At 54.3% G+C, this 7,148-nt stretch overlaps 1 protein-coding gene across 1 annotated transcript in view; it reads left to right on the forward strand.

The window, feature by feature from the left end:
* The window catches only part of SLC29A1 (solute carrier family 29 member 1 (Augustine blood group)), a 34,813-nt gene that overhangs the window by 3,890 nt on the left and 23,775 nt on the right, over positions 1-7,148 (forward strand). The window contains exon 2 of the mRNA XM_026844134.1: positions 2,274-2,439. The gene's annotated coding sequence lies outside the window, so the exon portion shown is untranslated. The remainder of the gene's footprint in view (positions 1-2,273; positions 2,440-7,148) is intronic.

Raw genomic sequence — 7,148 nt, forward strand, 5'->3', positions numbered from 1 at the left:
TGAGTTTGTGGGTGCTCTGCCGGGGGGGGATCCCATACAGCCCCCAGCACAGCCCCCAGCACAGCCCCTCCGGGGGTCAGGCAGCTCTGCAGCAAGAGCAGGCAGGGGCGAGGAGCGGGCGCCTCTCCTCTGGCACTACAGGCTCTCGGTGGTGTCCCCCGATCCCATACGTGAGGGGCGCAGGACCCGTTCCCAACCCCCCTCACCCCACCACCCCCGAGGATTTCCTTCTCCGCAGGCTGTGTTAGCGCATCCTCTGCCCGCGGGTGGATGGCCAGCAGAGGGGCTGAGGGAGGGAGGGCAGTCTCTTGGGCAATACCTGACGGTCAAGCTGCTGGTCATGGGTTTGGCCTGTCCTTCTTTTGATGTGGGGGCCGTGTTTCAGCTTTGGGAGCCAGCGGAAGCATGACGGGCAAGGAGGGGAAATAATGAATGGCTGGTACTGTTGGAAGCTGTGGGAAACGGCCCTCCTGGAAACCTCCCTGGGGGATATTTGGGAGCATTCAGCCACAGCTCCGCTGCTGATTCGCCCAAGGGGGAAAGCATGACAGGACGGGCTTAGTCTCCAAACAGGATTTAGTCAGCCGTGCGACGTTTGCATAGAGCTGAATTCCTCCTCCACACCAGGCAGTGACTGTTGGGCCTGGCACAGACCAGGGCCAGCACAATGTGAGAGCTCCTGCGGCTGTGTTTAGAGCCTTCGTCTCTGCAGGTGGCCACATGCCATGGTGAGCCAGTCTGGGGGGCAGGCAGGGTGGGCAGCCTCTGGCCACGGCTGCTCTCCCCAAGAGCTGGAGCACGGCTCTGCCCGCTGCCACCAAGGTGCCTCTGGAAGGTGGATGGGGAGCTATGGCTTCAGGCTATCCCTTGGGGCTGGGATTCAGCCACCCTCCAGAAAGTCTTCTTATGACTTTTAGGCAATGCTTGGAGATCCAGGGAGCTGCTGGGCACCTGGTCCTGACAGGGAGTGGATGGGCTTTGCAGGGGTGGGTAGAGGAACCACACAGTGGCTGCCACCCCTCTTCCTCCTGCCAGATTCCCTCGTTCCCAGCTGCCTGCAGCTCCCCTGTGGTGTTTTACGAGGGTGGCTGGGTGCCAGCCGGCTCCTTCCTCAATGGTTCTGCTCTGTCGTGGGAGGCTGGTGCTGCCAGCCAAGGAGTGGGATGTGCCCCCGGCACTGCTTCAATGGGCCGGATGACCTTGACTATAGTGTGGCTCTCTCTGACCATGCCAACTCCATCTTCTGCCAAGGACACCTGATGTGAGACCATGACCGAGTGACACTGTGTGCTTGGAGTGGCACATGCCCCAAGGCTGCTATTTCTGAATGCCACAGGGTGTCTTTGCCTGCTGCTCTTTCAGGGGTTAATCTTGGCTCCTCATGGATGAGTGGGAGCCTGCACTGTGTGTCTTGAGTTTACCCAGGTCTCAGCTTGGCCCCTGGCAGGTGGAAACTTCCTGCTGTAACATTTCACCCTTGGCCGGTAACTGCGTGGCTGTCACTCAGTAACTAGCCACCCAGCAACTCTGTGGCTAATTGGTGTCATTAGGCAGTAAATGTTTGTAAGAGTAAGGAAATGGGTGGCTGGAGCTGAGGAGAGGGCAGCAGCCGTGCCTGGAGAGAGGGAAGATGTGCAGGCTGTGGAGAGGGAGGCAGAGGGATGGGGTTGGAGGAGGGAGGGGTTGCTGCAGAAAGGATCACACTCAGGAGGTCTCAGGGACAGGAGACCCTCAGCAGTGGCTTGGCAGAAGGGGTTTGTGTCCCCCCCAGCTGGCCAGTTGGGAGATGCCCCACATCCCAAAGATGCTGCTGCCCCCAGGAGCACCAGGCCCTCCCCTCCAGCAGTGAGAGAAGGGCTGGAGCTTGACTGGACCCCACTGCCCACGCCAGGCCCTGGGAGTCCTGCAGGCACCCCAGGCCCCTTGTTGAGCTGCACCCCCCAGCGGACAATGGTATTTGTTCCTGCTTGCCCATCTGGAAAATACCCATAGCCCCGCCATCAGGCTGGAGGCGCTCGGGATGAGGCCCTTCCCTGCTGTGTCTCTGGGCCATTTGCTCACTGGATCTGTGAGTGCTTTGGTGGTATTGAAGTCACCCCATTGCATCTTGGTGTGTGTGGGGAGGAGGTCATTTCCCAGCAAGTGCCTCCCTCTCCTCTGCCTTTCCTTGCAGGTTTTCACACAGGGCTGCTCCTCTGCTGGCAGCGAGCTGCTGCTGCCCTCAGCCCACCAGTGAAGAAATCACAGGCAGCTGCCTGACTTTATCCTGGCAGGTCGAGTTGTGCGAGGAAGCAGAGGGACAGTGGTGCACTGGAGATCTGCGTGGCTCCCTGCAAGTGGTGACGTGCCTGGCTGGGTCTCCGTGCCACGGGCAGAGCTCAGGAAGGGATTGCAGCCCACTCCTTCCCCACCTCATCCCAGCCAGGCTCAAACCATCAGGTGAGCACCACCTCCACCCTGCCACCTCTCATCCCAAAACACAGGGCAGGGCACTGAGGTCCCAGGGGGCCACCATCGGGAGCCCTGCAATCAAGGACCAGAGAACTCCCACCCCAAAAAGGGTCTGTCAGCAACTCTGCAGCCAGGACCCTGCTCCGGGATCAACCAGGGCCAGCAAGGGACCACCGAAACTAAAATGGTCCCTGAGTCATTCACTGATCTCAGCAACAGGCTGAGATGCTTTGTTGACTATCAAGGCATCCAAGATCATTGCAGTCTCATTATAACTGTATTCCCAGAAGCCTGTAGTAGGGGTTTTTTTTTCCCTCCATGAGCTAACAGGTTAATAACCTGCTGGCATTTGACAGAGGTCCAGCATCTTCTGTGTTTCCCTCCATGTGACTGATTAAAATGCCCCTTCTCCCCGTTTCCCAACCCGGCTGTGCTCCGCTGCCTTGTCACACGTGCAGAGAATCGGATACGGCTGCTAATCTGCTTGCCACCCCACTCCTGCCTGCCTGCTCTGCCTTCTAAACACACTGGCTCTCTGTTTCTCTGCTCTGCGGTGCTGAGGGCCGGCACAGAGGCTCTCCAAGCTGAGCTGCCTGTGACTTCTCCTGGGATGGGGCAGGCAGTGCCCAATGGAGGGAAACGCTGTTGCCGTGGGTCCTGCTTGCAAAGGGAAGGGTGATTTTGCAATGGAAAGGGGAGCTGGACATCATTCAGCCCCCCAGCCTCATGAGGCTCTGCTGCAGGCTGATGGCCTCGCTGTGCCTCAGTTTCCCCTGCCCCTAGCATAAGCACATTAGAAGGAAAGAAAAATCTCATTGTAGGAGAGGAGGGCTGGCGGGTTAATTAATGTGTAGTTGCAAAGTGCTTGCAAATTTCCAAGGAAAACCTTTGCCGGGTGTGGGTGCCAAGTGTAAAGGATCCTGGAAATGCTAATTGCCTGCAAATGCTGCCTAGCTCCTCAGGTCCTAAAACTCAAATATTGCCCAAGAGGCATGGAAAATATTCCTTCAGCTCATATGATGCATTACCCACAGCCTGGAATAAATCTCCCTTTTTGCTCTTGCTTTCCAAACCAGCTGTTTGTTTGCTTTTCCCTTTTGGAATTGGTCGCTTCAGTTGAAGCAGCGAATTGCAACAAGGGGGGAAAAAAAAAAAGCAAGCTTTTGTGAAAGGTTTGGCAGAAAGCATTTCTGAAGGGAGAGCACTTTGCCTGTTTGTTCTGCCTGTTACAAACTAGCTTTGAGCAGAACATACAAATTGGGCGCCAGGTGACAGCATCGCAGTGCCTGTAGTGCACATTTGAGGTTTCAGAAAGAAAACTCAAAGGGCTGGGCAGCTTGAGCCCCATCGGCATGTTCTGTCGAGCATGTCCATGGGACTCATGGCCTTTATGTAAGGGAGAGGCTCTGCTGGCTGCCTTCCTCCGGGAAAGCAGGGCCCTGCCTTCTCCCTTTGCTCTGGGAAGCACAGCAATCTGCCAACAGCAGCAGCATATTTTTGGCACCACGCTGCTGCTTTGGGGATGAAGAGGGTAGAAGAGCAACAAGCCCCTGGGCCCGACTTGAGGCTGCCTTTTGTCCTTGCCCAAATTGCACAGGGGGAAACATCTAGCTCTGCATGTCATACTGGTGTCATAGAGTGGTAGACCCAGTACCAGTGCTGGGCAAAGCATTCCAGTTTGGCTCAGAAACCATTTCTGTAGCTGTTTGCTTCTTCTTGGAGGTTGTTATTATACTCACAAAGGCAAAGATGATAACACGAGAGTCACTTGGGAGCAGAGAGCTCCACAAAGACAGCACATCCTGTCAAGATGAAGCAAGGCACCTTGGCCCTTCAGCAAGGGCTGGTGTTTGCAGGGCAATCAGTGAGTTGTCTCGACTGTGCAATTTGTCACCTTCCTTCACAGAGAAGGTGTTGCCCCCCTGAGAGCTCACACTGAAGTTGGCATCACACAGCCCAAGGACTGTGCATCACTCTTGAGGATGGATGTGCTCCCCAGGGGGCTGAAGTGCCTCTCCTGAGACGCGACCCATGGGTGAAATCTCTGCTATCCTGCAGCAGCCAGGGCTGGATTTTAATGAACTCTCTCCCAGCCTTAGCCTTCCTTACTCCACCGTGTCTTGCTCGCTCTGGGTCTCGTGCTTGCCCGAAGGAAGGCATTGTTAGGCCCCGGCCTGCAAGTCACTGATGGGTGGGTGCGCAAGTCTGTGCAGGGAAGCAGCCGGCAGCCTGTGATGTACTTAGGAGGTGGAAGCTGCCTTTGTCCTCACCTCCCCTTGGGTCTCTCCGCTGGCTTCCTGTCTGCCTGTGGTCACCAGTGGCTGCAATGCTGTTTAGTGCTAATGGATTTCAAACCTCCTGTCTCCACTGAGAGACATCTCTATTGAAAGATGTTGATTCCAGTGCTCGGGAGTGGCTGTGCAGACAGGACCAGAGCTGTGAATTAGATAACATTTAATCCCGTACTTTAGGGATGATATGTGCTACACACCTCACTGCTGAAAGCCTGGGGTGAGGCAGCAGCTGCACCCACCCTGTCCTGAAGTGGAGATTTCCCAGAATATCCACTCATAGGTAAATTATGTGGTGTTTCTCCTCCTGAGGAGGTCTGGGGCTCTTAATGATGCTGAGAGCCTTGCCCTGGTTTCTCAAACTACAGTGGTGGTTCAGCTGGGCACTGCCGGTCTGGACCCTCTGTCCAGGAGTGCCTGAGGGATCAGTTCCCGCAGCTTTTAGACTGTGCTAAAGTTAGAGCTTATATAGAAAAATAAAATTGTAGCTATGTTCAAATTTTAGCTTAATGCTGCTGAGTGACGAGCATGGACATCTCGAGGGGAAACAAGGTGCCACAGCACTGAGATCCCAGGAACAGCCACGGGGGCTGTAGGGCTCTGTAGATGGCAGCGTGGCACATCTCAAAGCCAGAGAAGAGGTGACAGGAGGACATCCCAAAGTAGGTGACCTTGCTCTTCTATTTTGCTTCTTTTTTTCCCCAGCCTATTTTGGAGTGATCTTGGTTCATGTTTTTCTCTCTATGCTGGGGTAGAAGGAGGGAAAGGAGAAGGAGAGAAAGGAGAGGGAGAGGGATTGAAGAGGAGCTCACCTAGAAGACCTTCCAAATCAAAAAGGCTTAGAGAAAGTGGCTGAAGAAAGGCAGGCCCAGAACTTGGATCCATCATTGCCTGGGAGACACAACAGGAGCTTAATTGGAGATGGGAGCTTTTAAATTTAATTTGATCTGATATGAATCTTATATTTAAGACAACAGACTCCTGTCTAATTATCTGACAACACTGTCAGCTGTTCACTTCATGTTGTCAGTGCACCTGACCCCAGAAACCCGTAACAGCAGCAAGTATCTACTACCGGTACAGAGGGACAGATCCAGCAGCAGAGGTTGCTACCGAGCAGGACAGCAAAGAAGTTGCTTCCTGAGGGTGACACTCCGCAGTGTCAGCATTGTGTCTCAGAAAGCACCCGTGGCTGTCTCACCCCTGTCCCCATTGCCTTTTTCTTTGGGTCCGTGGGGACTTTCTGCTTATGTGGTGACGGTTTGCAGGTCTGTCTTAAAACACAAGCTTAGTGCTTGCATTCTGCAGGGAGATGTGTGTTAAAGACCATCTTGCTGAGAAATCGTGAGGATGGGAATCTGCCAGAGCATTCGGGGGTGTTGTAGCTTCTGATATTAATTTCTAACCTAAAGTGATCACTGTCTGCAGAGAATTTTCCGAGGCTGTTTGTTGATGGGGCAAACACTTTCACAGTGAAAGCTGCCGCGAGGACTTCCTGGTGCCACTCGCTGCCTGTGGCCACATGGTGTAGGTGAACGGAGAGAGCAAGGAGGGCCCCATGCTCCCAGCGAAAGCACCCTGAAAGACCAAACAACATAAAATAAGATTTCTGCAGACTGCTTAACTGCCTGGATATAAGGTTGAAATCAGGTGCACTCCCCTTTCGCAGGGGGACAAAGTACCCCGAGTCCTGCTGCATCTGGCACTTAAGCAAAACAGGCTTTTATCACAGCAGAGCAGATATCTATTCTGGAGAGATAGGAGCCTGGAGATAGGCAGCCTGAAAAAAAAAACCAAACAGCTTAGTAGTCCACGCCTGCCCTTGGGACAGTGGATACACGCAGTATTTATATCCTCTGGATACAGGGAAACTGCTCAATTTCAGAGGGGTCTGCACATGGCCTGCCATCCCGGGCAGCACCACCAGGAATGCACAGTCCAAAAAGCTGTCTTTAATTCTTTCCCTAACCTGAGATATGTATATAAAATAGATATATATATAATACATATATATTTTTATACCCATAAGTGGTGATTGCCAGCAGAGAGGGTTTTTTGTTCAGATTAGGGTGCAGCACTGGGGGGCAAGCGATGGACCTAGCAGACGGGATGAGTTCACTCTCAATTTAGAGCCGTGATATAATGTGTATCTCCCTTTAGAGCGATAATATTTACTAATGCATGGGTATTAGTGCAAACCCGGAGCTGGGTGCAGCTCAGGAGCCGCGCGGGAGGGTATTGCTCTCCTTCCCCTGGGGCTGTGGGTTGCTAAAGCTGCCCAAACGGGCTGGCAGGGAGGGCTGGGGGATTCACCGCCGGCCGCGGGGCGTGGGGATGCGGGGAGGCGCGGAAAGGGGGGGGAGCCAGGGGCGGGCAAGCCCAGAGGGAGGGCCGGGATCAGTAAGC

This window comes from Athene cunicularia (genome assembly GCF_003259725.1).
Source record: "Athene cunicularia isolate RWA chromosome 3 unlocalized genomic scaffold, athCun1 chr3_part1, whole genome shotgun sequence".
In the NCBI taxonomy this organism is placed as follows: Eukaryota; Metazoa; Chordata; class Aves; order Strigiformes; family Strigidae; genus Athene; species Athene cunicularia.